This window comes from Sinocyclocheilus rhinocerous, unplaced genomic scaffold (genome assembly GCF_001515625.1).
Source record: "Sinocyclocheilus rhinocerous isolate Xijiao unplaced genomic scaffold, SAMN03320098_v1.1 scaffold4189, whole genome shotgun sequence".
Classification (NCBI taxonomy): domain Eukaryota; kingdom Metazoa; phylum Chordata; class Actinopteri; order Cypriniformes; family Cyprinidae; genus Sinocyclocheilus; species Sinocyclocheilus rhinocerous.
The window spans coordinates 265,726-277,881 of record NW_015645057.1 but is presented as its reverse complement, the minus strand read 5'-3'; positions in this window follow the sequence as shown (position 1 = coordinate 277,881).

The window sequence follows — 12,156 nt, the reverse complement described above, 5'->3', positions numbered from 1 at the left end:
ATGTCTTCATAAAGCAGTCTAAGGCACGCATAATCATAGTTCAAACAGAATCACCAGTAAGAGGACTCCATGAGCTCTTAGAGAGATATGCTCATTTCTGGGAACACCAGAGCAGTGCAATATATTTTCACACACGCACAGCCTGATACTGCGTTACTGACACCCACCTATTCACACATGCACACAAGGTGAAAAACTGACTGCGTCGTATCCTTTTCTCACAGACAGGACAACAGTAAACAAACCGACTGGCTTTCTATTGCACAACCTGTATTAAATATGGTGGTTATCAGTACATTTTAAGTCAAAAAGCAGATTTTGGTACTCTCAGAGAAAAAAAAAGTACAAAAGCTGTCACTGGGCTGGTACCTTTTTTCTTAAAGGTACATATTATCACATAAAATGTATATATTACTACCTTTTGAAAGGGTACTGCCCTACTGACAGATTTTGTACCTTTTTCTCTGAGAGTGATAGTTAGAGTAGACTGGAATATTCACATTATATGACTGATGAATATACAGTTATAAGTTGTAAATGTCCAGGCACCAGTATGCATAATACCTGACATGTCACAGTGTCACTCTATTCTGTGCAGTAAATTCTGGCAACAGGATTTTATTTATTTACTTATAACAGTTACACAAAGTTAAAGTAATCAAAGTCACATTCTCTGTTAGCCATTATTATCATACCATAACCAAGTATAAATTCAAAGAAAAACTCTTTGTCCAAAATTTCCTGCACTTGTTACAGTGATAAAGACTCATCTTTTCTGCTCATGTTTTTACCACATTCATGCACACATTTGCAAAAAGATAGAGCTCTGGTTTCCTCTGCACGGACCTCCTGCTCTCACTTTAGCATTTCCTTTGATGTAAGAAACAGCACTAGTTTTACATGTGTACAAAAACACTCCCTTCCAGTTTTCAATTGTGACATTATATGGATTCCATGTACTTCATTATAAACAGGTACCAGGAAAAACACTAGAGCAGCACTGACAGGGAATCTATCTGTTCATCTATGCCCTGACTTGAGAATCAGTGTCTCTGGCAGCCTCTTGATGAATGGATAACATAAGCGTTACTGTGCAGTGTGCACATAGTAAATTTGTTACCACCTCTATTTGCATGCAAACGCACACAGAGTATCCTACCTTTTGAGAAGCAAGGGAACAACTCTCACCCATATGCATGTCCCTGTAGGGGTTTCTTTTTAACCTTGGGACTGAATAGCACTGACATGCATCAAACAAATATTTATAGAGGCAAATGTTGGTTAGAATCGTGCTGAAGGACTGGAAATAGTGAGTAAAACTGTTGATGATGGTGATAAGGGCAAAAAAATGTGTTTGGGAAAACAAATCTAGCTGAAAATTACCCTCAGATCTCTAGGTCACTCTGAGCGGTGAAGAACAATGGAGGACGATAGCGGAAGACTGTTCTAAAAATAGCGCCAGTCCTCAAGAGAAGATAAAATAACGTTTGATAAAAGAGATGAAAGTGCTTTATGGGTGGGAGACGTCTACAGCTTGTGCCCATGTGGGCAGATGAAATTTCCATTCCACATGTTCAACATCTCGTGTTTATTATTGTGTGTGTGTGTGTGTGATTGATGACCTGGATGATCTGCAGAAATGAGGTGTTTGGGCTCAGGACTCCCTGCGGTTAAACTGCTCACGCATAACAACACCGAATTCACCAAAGTGAGGAAACAGTAGGTGTGTGAGACTGTAAACACACAGATGAGCGACGGCTCATGGATCACCCCATGCTGGTTTTAAAACGACAACTTATTGGCTACCGGCACAGATCTTTTTTGTGCCAAACCACCGACAAGCATCCGCCCATGACTTCAAAAACCTCCAGCAGCTCAGCATGGAGTTCAACACCGCAAAAAATATTTTATTTTTCAGTATTTTAGCCAGTGAAAATATCTAAACAACCTAAATTGAGGCTTAAAAGAAAAAAAAAAAACAAAAAAAAAAAAAAAAACCCTGTAATAAAATTCTAAATTTAAATGTTAATTTCTACCATAATTTAACCATGGTGAGCTGTCATGTTTACGTGCCAGCTATTAATAATTCAGCATTAGGTTGAAATAATTCAATTTGGATTTTAAAAAGTAGATATTGCATTTGAAATTTGAAAAGACATGAGAAATTAATGCAACTGTGGCTCAGAGTGTATGATTTGACACATACACAATCAAACTTTAATTACCTGAAAACTGCTCTTTAACTCTGAAACTTTGGATTTCAATAAAACATAATAATACTTTATAAACTGCTTATTGTTTCAATCCCACTTTATGAAGTCAAACACTGCAAGGAAGGCCCTGATTACAATTCAAAAATCAATATTTTGTCCCTAAAAGATTACAGATTGCACACTTGAGATCTATTAGGTTGCTATAAATACACGACTGGAGAGTTCATCCTTCACTGATAAGTACTGTTTGCTTTCGCAATAAAACAAACTGGGCTCCGAGTCCAGCACATTATTACTTTTCCACAGTTGCATCATTTTACTGCTTGCCTCAAGCCACAGCCTCTCTGTTTGCCCATAATCACGTGCACTCGTCAGGTAATCGGTTTTATTTTGAGAAGAGCGCCATGTGGATGGGTTTTTTACCCCTATGAGAGGTCTGAAGGAACTTAAAGGGGTCATATGATGCAATTTCAAGTTTTCCTTTCTCTTTGGAGTGTTACAAGCTGATTATGCATAGATAAGATCCCTGAAGTTGCAAAGACTAAAGTCTCAAAACCAAAGAGATATTCTTTATCAAAGTTAAGACTCTGCCACGCCCCCCTAAAACGGCTCGTTCTAACACGCCCCCACATATCTACCTCACTATGTGGAAATATTAGCATAATGCCGCCCAAATGTTCACGCAAAGAAAGAAGGCGTGGTTTCAGTAACCGCAGTTAGTGTTGAAGCAGCCATGTCAGGGAGACGCTGTGTGTTTCTAGGCGAAAGCAAAAGCACTTTATTTGGCCTTCCGAAAGTAGATGCATTTAGGAATCTTTCAGATAACTTACAACAGAACAGAAATGTATTTTATGGACGACCATTTCGTGAACCTAGGAGAGGAGGTAATTCTGATTTTGCTATGACAATCTGGCGCTTCTGAATCAGCTACTGTTTTGTTATTAGTTTAAGTATTTGCTATTGACTTTTCAAATGCGGGGTTTTGCGCATCGTGTGTGTGTGTGCGCAAGCGAGCGCAAGCGAGCGCGAGAGAGAGAGAGAGAGAGAGAGAGAGAGAGAGACAGGGTCACATCACAGTGGAGTCAGCTGTCTTAACCGTGGCTTGTGTACTGCAAACACATACCAGCTTCATCACTGTGTCTGTCACACGACTCTGTTCCCCTTTCGGGCTCCTTGTCTGAAGGAGGGACTTTGTAGAAAACGAAGTGTTTGAGAGAGGCGGGGCATAGAGGAGCTACAATAATGTACAGTATTTGAAAAATAATGTGTTTTTTGAACATTAAAGCATGTCAACATATTCTGTTACACCAAATACACAAAATAATGATCTTTAAAAAAGCATCATATGACCCCTTTAACAGCCATGTTAAGCATCAGCCATGAGACTAATCGGGGGTAAATAAGCAATGGATGGGACGAGGCTATGTGGAGAAGAAGGGGTTCGAGACAGCAGATGACACAGAGTGTTCTGACTCAGCCTGAATGTGAGGGTGGGTGTAAAGTACAGGGTTTCAGCGGGACCTCACAGTGAGAAAGGACAAAAACCACTGACACCTAATCATTACACCCACCACTGACAGAAATTTTATCAACTGAGGGTGGAAATAAGTGGAGTCTGGGAATGGTGCTTCCCCTGTGGTGTGCGGTAATACATTATTGTCAGTTTCTAAAGTTGGACAAGAAAGTGGAAAACCATACTGCTTTTTAATGTCTTGCCATTGAAAAACTTTTGAATTGTTCTCTCACAAAAAGATAAGCTGTGCTGAGTGTACCTGCATTTTAATTCCCTGTTATATCATGCATTTTTAATGAACTGATTCATTGTTTAATAAGCTTCTCTTTCTGCTTCCATGGAAATATAGTAGTTTTTCTTTAAAGGGTCTTAAATGAGATAAATTAATTATTCAGCTAGCCCTGTAATAATTATTTCAAGTAGGTGCATTTTTCAGAGCCACATACAGTTTCCAGAACAAAATGTACATTTTAAACTAACATTTTCTTATTAGTACCTTGAAAGAAAAAAGCTCAAAACTGCACAAGGCTGTTTGCCGGGTACACACTGCATGATTTTAGGCCCAATTTTCACTTGCTGACAGTTTTGTTCACATGAGTAATAATCGTGTAGTGTATTATGAAAGACGCAATTTGAGAGAAACACTGAAATGAGAGAAGCATGCTAAATATCTAGACCTGTCTGCGACAGAGTCCTGCAGTGTGAAATGTGTTTTGACTGGAAATGACGTCGGTGACAACCTACAGCCAATGAAAGAGCAAGATACAGGGCAAGGGAAAGGTCGGGGGAGGAGTCATAGACCTGCAACAAAACATCAGCAAACATGGCTTCTGCAAGTAACCATTCATATTATTCTTTTCGCTCCAAATCAGCATACAGGCAACTTGTATTGCAAACTTCTTGCGGGCTGCAGTTTTTAACAAGAAATCCCATTCATGTATCACTTCTATTGTGTGTTTGGTTGTGAAACATAGTTTGTTAACCAGATTCTTCCTATTCAAAAGTTGTGTACCGCTAACAGGGCATCAAAAGCTTGTTTAAAAAAGCTGTTAATTAGAATATAATGTATTTTACATTTACATAGACAATGACATCATCAGTCACATGCTTGAGAAACTTGCATACAATTACAGCATAACTTCATAACTTTGTTTAATAGTGATAAAAGCCTCAACCATATTGGTTAATGTAGCTCAAGCAACATTTTCTCTTGTGCTGAATGATATAGACGAATCACTATACCATCTGGTTTAATACAAAGCCAAGACTAGGCTGGAAAGGTCCAAAGAAATGAATAATAAGGAACTGAAAGTTCATTGTGAGCTAATGAGCACGACATGCATATATCAGCAGAACATTTCCTAAAAACATTTCCGTCACTTTCCCTTCAGATATATTCCAGGTGCCCATGTGTAAATATACACCTTGGACACCTCTCCTCCCTGTAAATACGGTGCTAATGTGATTAGCATGCCTCTAGGGCTCATTACAGAGAACTTTATTAGCAGTCAGAGGAAGAATAAAAGGCAACATCCATCCAAAAGATCCAACTTGTTTTCACTGTATAATATTTACATGGTTTACCATGCAGCAAATTAATTGAAAAAAACAGAGGTGGCTTATGAAGTGAGCATTCTCTAATAATTTTGATTCTGATCTGGTGCTCAGGTTTTGATGTAAATGTAAAGCAGAGGGAAAAAGGACAGAACGAAGCCCACCAACCCCAGTGACATGGACTGGATGACATCAGCAGCTTGCTGTCACCATAGCGATGGAAACCTCCCAGGGAATACAGAGACCGGAATGCTAGCAAACATCTCTATGGACAAAATAATAACCTTGTCCCCTCTGTCAGCTGAAATGTTTTTTTGATCTCTAACATTATTCTTCAAAGAGTGCAGTGTTGGTTATACCAACTTGTTTCTCTAACCACTTTATGACCTCAATTTTAGTGGGGACTTATGTTTTCACTATTATGATGTAATGTGACATTTGATGGGTGGGTATATCATCGCATTTAAAGGGGGTCATATGATGCGATTTCAATTTTTCCTTTCTCTTTCGAGTGTTACAAGCTCTTGGTGCATAAAGAAGATCTGTAAAGTTGCAAAGACTAAAGACTCAAATCCAAAGAGATATTCTTTATAAAAGTTAAGAGTCAGCCACACCTACCTAAAACGGCTCGTTCTAACATGCCCCCACATACCTACGTCACTATCTGGGAAGATTTGCATAACGCCGCCGCCCAAAACTACTTTGTTTGGCCTTCCAAAAGAGGACGATATCCGCTTCGTCATGCCTGGAGCTGATCCGTGCTGGTCGCTGAGGCCTCGTTTGTAATGGGTTTTAATGTTTATGTCTCGTCGCTCCGGCCGGACACGGCATCAACAGTATGGTGAGGGGCGTAACATTTCCGTCACACGCTTGAGGTATTCGGTCAATCACAACGCACTGAGGAGAAACAATAATGTACAGTAAGTGGAAAATAATGTGTTTTTTTAACCTTAAACCGCATAAACACATTTCATTTCACCAAATACACAAAATAATGTTCTTTTTAGCAGCATCATATGACCCCTTTAAATAGACAAAATGCTGACTTGAGTTGCAACTCGAGCAAAGCAATTTGTAATGTTTATTTCAGGTCACAGCAAATCAATAAAAACTTCATAAATAATAATGGCAAAGCAGGTTTATTGCTTAGTCTAGAGTTGCAGGGGAATTCGTTCAACATTGCAATTAACTCAAATGCTCGCATTTTGGGGTAAAGAATAAACAAAACAAAAAAAAAAGATTAAAATGTTCATTTCTATATAGCTGTTTTATGTAATTGGTTTATGTAAACACACTATTCCCTTCATTGTAAGAGTAATTCTGTTTGCCTTATTTGTTTTGCAGTGATGAAACACAAGCAGCGTGTTCTTGTGGGGAAACCTTGCCATGCTGACATCCTCCCCTAATGTCTCAGCAGTTTTTAATTAAAACACTTCATTTGTGCCACCTATCCTGGTTGGCTGAGAAACTATAGGAGAATAAATTGCTGCCCTCATCTCCAGGCAGATGGCCAGGCCTTTGCATTTTGCAGCCTTTTATTTAACATCTATGGAAAAGAAGAGTGGATTACAATCGACTTGTCGTGATGTGATTACAGTATCTATGCAGCTACAATTTAACTGATGAACAGCTCCATCAGGAAAATTATTCATTTTTAGCATTTTGAACATTGTATTGCCTAATTTTACTATTATTTTAGGCATTATCTATAGGTTTCTATAGGTTTTATAAAGTTAAAGACTTTTTTAAGACCAAATGTCTTAAATCAAGATACATCAAAATAAGTATAATGGCATAAGAAGGCATAAGATAAACATCAGCCAATGGGCTCAGAAAAATCAACTTAATTTAAAGGGAAAACAAGTTTGACCGATATTTGCTCTTGTTTTAAGCATAAATTCACTTATATTAAAGTTCTCAAAAAACAAAATGTAATATCTTAGCATCTCAAGTTAATGTATCTTAACTAAATGATGTTTAGATATTTGTATTGGAAAACCACTGAGGAAGATATTCTTCCTCTTCCTCTTCCTTTTTTTTGCAGTGAATGTAACATTGAATGCCACAAATGCTTAATTTAAGACTTTCTGCTCAGATTTAAGACCTTTTTAAGGCCTTAATTTGTGGAAAGGCAAGTTACGACTTTTTAAGACCAACAGAGACCCTGTAAAATGGGACTCTGTATTGCATGTAACCAACTGCAATAAAAATTAATTAAAAATAGAATTCTGCTCACATGTTATGGTGAAATCTTAAACTTGCATGTCCCCAAACTTGTTTTGAATTTATATAAAGCTATTACTGATTTAATATTTAAAATTGGTTACATAAAAATTAATTGTCTATTGCTGTTGTTTAAATGCCAAATAATTTCTTGATTTGCTATTAAATGTTTTCAAAATAATGGCAATTCATTTCTCCTTCATTGAATCATTTTCGAGGTCATTTTACACCACTAAACTGCATTTAACATAATTAGCACCTCCCCTTGACATTTCTTTATTTATCTCAATTTCTTTCTCTTAGTTGTCACACTTAACCATGGCACAGTGCTGGCAGTGTTCTATAATTTATAATGGCAGGTTTCCTCTCTCATTATCTGTAGTCAGACAAAGGTCACTGTATCTGTGTTGTTTTTCGTTGAACATAGACACTTCTGTAACAGTGTTGTGCAACCTACAACACAAACACATTCAGTATGCCTTGGAACATTTGCTTGCTATCACCTATCATAATAATTGCAATAACTGTGGGCCCCGTTGACAGCCCACACAATTAGACTCCGTTCTGCCTCACATCAAATAATCAACTACATGGTAAGTGTAGCTCACTGTGTTCCATAAAAAAAGATTTGACTGCTCCTTTTGCCACGTTTCTCATACTGTAAAGTGAGACAATATCTAAACTGTATCTGAATTTTCGTACACGGAAGCAGTTCCGGGCTGATGATGTATGAGGTCAGCGTTGCGCATGCGCCAATGAGTCTCGTGAAAACCAACGTTTGTGAACAGGAGCAAAGGAAGCAAAGTTTCCTTACTTTAGCAAAGGAAAACCAGTCTCCTCTTGGCGTATATCGAAATCCTCTGAAATTCTTCTTTACAAATCCTCATTTTGTACTTCTAACTAGTGACCTTTGTTTTGATCTCTCCCCTGCGCTTCCACGTGAGTCACTTCTGAGCGGCGCATGCGCAAAGCCGACCTCATACGTCATTCCCCCGGAACTGCTTCCGTTTACAACAGTGAGCGCAAGCTAGATTAAAGTGATTATTACGTTTTGAATATGGATATTTTTCTTACAAAAACGCATCGATTCACTACAGGAGGCCTTTGTTCACACCCCCGTAGCCGTGTGAGACACTTTTTTTTATGGATGGGCTCTTTTTATTTCACTTCTTTTGGACTGAAGCACTGCAACACCCGCTGACTGCAATGATAGAGCTTGGAATAGCCAGGACAATTTTTAATCTAACTCCGACTGGATTCGTCTGAAAGAAGAAAGTCATATACACCGAGGATGCCTCGGGGGTGAGTAAAACACAGCCCAATTTTCATTTTTGGGTGAACTAACCCTTTAAGTTAACAACATACAGTATTTGCTAAATTGTGCACAAAAAGTCAAACATAATTAAAGTTATTTCACTTTCATTTTCCAACATATATACTGAGAAAATAGCTCAAAGAAACTCTATGCTTTTTAAAATCCAATGATCAGAGCTGTGAAAGTTATCTTATTAGAAATGCCACTACAAATGCAAAATAATTTTTTTACAAGTTACAATCAAACTAAAATTGAACACCTACATTTTTTTTTGAGACATGGCTTGAATGTAAGTAAGGAAATTGTTTTTCATTTTTGGCTCAAATTTCAATGGCACTGTGCTTAGCTACGAGTTCAAGATAATCTAAATACGAAAGAATGAAGAAACATTCTGTGATGAAAAGTGTAAAACATAAAACTACACCACAACCACTACATACAAGAGTTTGTTCATTCAATGCAGAGGAACGCTCTTCGTTGTGATGAAAAATGTCTTACGGATTATACATGGGATGGAAACTTTAAAGACATAGGTCATGTTTAAGGTCAGGCGTATGGTGTTAGATACCAATCTGGCTCATGCTGTTATGACAGCCTTGGAAGAAACACTGTGAATGGATCTGTGCCTGTATGTATTGTGTTTAGTATCAATAGACATCATTCTGTCAAACACTAATGAATGCCCATGAATGCCCCAATGCTGCATGTGTATAGAACACAATACTGCACGACGTAACAGCCTTAGAAAGCAACAACATTAGAGCAGATAGAAAAAGAGTATGACCCCACATCCGTTCGTCCCTTTGGATTGTTTTTGATTTAAAAGCTGTAGACATTTTAATGAGAAGGGGGCTGATGTGCCAATCCTCAATCATTGAGATGCAGAGAGCAGCTTACTGCACTGTGCAGAGGAATGATGAAATAAGAGCTAAAAATAGCAACCTCCCAGGATCCCCCTTTGCCCAGCACTGTAAACACCTCATTCCTGAGACAGTCTTGGGAAAAACACTACATCTGCAAACCTTTAAAATACAATTTTTCAGTATGCTTTTCATACACACTACAGGCAATTATAAATATAAAACAACTTGCAATAAACATTTATGAAAATGGTAACACATCTGTCTACATGAGAGGACAGCATAAAGAACAAAGCTACTGTTTAGGTTGTATTGTCCATTGGTATATATAAAGCTTATTGTTATTTTACATTTTGATAATCTGCCGAAAACACACAGAAATAATTTTCATTCTCCATTAATATCTTAGACTCTATTCTATCAATTTCTATTAAGGTCCAATATTAAAACACTGTCAATAATAAATGACACAAATGACACATAAAAATAAATTACTTAACAACAATGTGAAGTCATAGGTATAATGTGGCAGTGTCCGTAACATTTTGATCATTAAGTGTCAATTAAATTGCTATATGCAGTCTAAATCTAACAGCAACAATCTTTTATCTACAGACACTGATAATCCCGAGTAACTAATAACAAAGGTGAGAACCTACCCACAGATGAATTCATTGTGTCCTCATCTCCCCGCCAGTCTGGAGTCGTGACTCCGGCTGTTTCTCAAAACCTAGCGACCTGCCTACCTAGACAGTATTGCTGGGCATCATGTGAGTGAGCGTGTGCATGAGCCGAACTGACTCGAAATGCTATGAAGCCCAATAATGCTGCGAGCGTCTCAAATGTCCCTAAAATGGGCACTAAAACGCATCTTCCATCCGCTTCTGGATAACATACTGAACGAAAACCTAAAAAAATAAAACATCATTTAAAGGCTTATTGGTTGCTAAACATAACTTCCCTTCTGAGGAAACTTTGAACTGCGTCCTCTAGGGGTCTCTAGGGGTTGCTATGGGGAATGCCTTCAGCGTGACCGGTATCTGAAGCATACATCTAAAAACAACAATATCATTGGCCGGTGACAGCCTATGACGTCATTGCCCGGCGTGATCACAGTATAAAAAGGCGCTGGGAGAACACGTCATCCTCTTCTTCGTCTTCACGACTGTTTTGTTTGAAGCGTACATTCCGGTAAGAATGTATCTTTCCTCTTTAAACCATGGCGAGCACTAGTAAGGTGTTTAAGAAGTGTGTGGATCCTTGTCCTCGTTATTTGACACCTGATGATACACACAATCTTTGCGTCCTTTGTTTGGGTGAAGAGCATGCGCGTGATGTCCTCGAGGGGGCAATCTGTGTGCATTGTGAGCTTTTTTCAATGAAAAAGCTCCACTCTCGTTTATCCCTCTTTTCGAGGAAAGAGGGACAGCCATCAGCTCCCCGCAGTTCAGGACCCGCTGCTGCTGAGGCACAGAGGAAAATTAGCTTGTGGGTATCGCAGGTGGACCTGGCTGATGAGTTGAGAGAGGGTCTTTCCCTTTCGTGCTCATCAGTTGTGGACGAGAGTGAGCTGGTGGATGACAATGCTATTTCTCTTACATCTTCTGATCCAGCGGCTAGTGCTCTGCTGGCTCCAAGCCAGGAAGAGCAGGAGATGCTTGAGGTTATGGAACGCACCACGGCAAGGCTTGACTTGCTGTGGAAGCGGGTCAAGAAAGTGGCGCTTCGAGGCCGCCTCAATGAGCGTTAACTTTCTGATCATAACCCTCCAGCTCAAGTGAGCCTTCCATTTCTTCCTGATCTCCATGTGGAGATTGAGAAGGCTTGGAAAACTCTGTTTTCATCCCACATACATAGGGGTTTCAGCATACTAGTTATGCCAATATTGAGTGGATGCGTGAGATCGGTTATGAGAAAATTCCCCCTATTGAAGAGACGCTAGCTAGCTATCTCTCTGTGGCTGAGGCATCTTCTCTTAAGGCTCCCTCCCTGCCATCCAAACCCTTTCAGGTTACATCTCGTTTGAATGGCAGGGCGTATTCAGCAGCAGGTCAGGCTGCAGCTTCGTTGCACACTATGGAGGTGCTTCAGGCTTATCAGGCTGACCTGTTGAAAGACCTGGATAAAGGCCAGGGTTTATACCCTGATGAAATGGCTGAGTTGCGTCGCACCACAGATCTCGCTCTGCGTGCCATTAAACAGACCGCCACTGCCATTGGCAGATCTATGGCAGCCATGGTGGTTACGGAGAGACATCTATGGGTGAACCTGGCGGATATCGGGACGAAAGAGAAGGGTTTTCTCCTTGATGGTCCAGTTTCCCTTTTTGAGCTTTTTCGGCACTTCCGTCGAGACGGTGGTCGAGAAGTTTAAGGAGGCCAAGACGCGCTTGGATGCCTTTAAATCCTTCATTCCACGAAGGTCCAGGTCTGAGCCCGAACAACAGAGGGGTCCTGGCCCGTCTCAATCTAAGAGTCA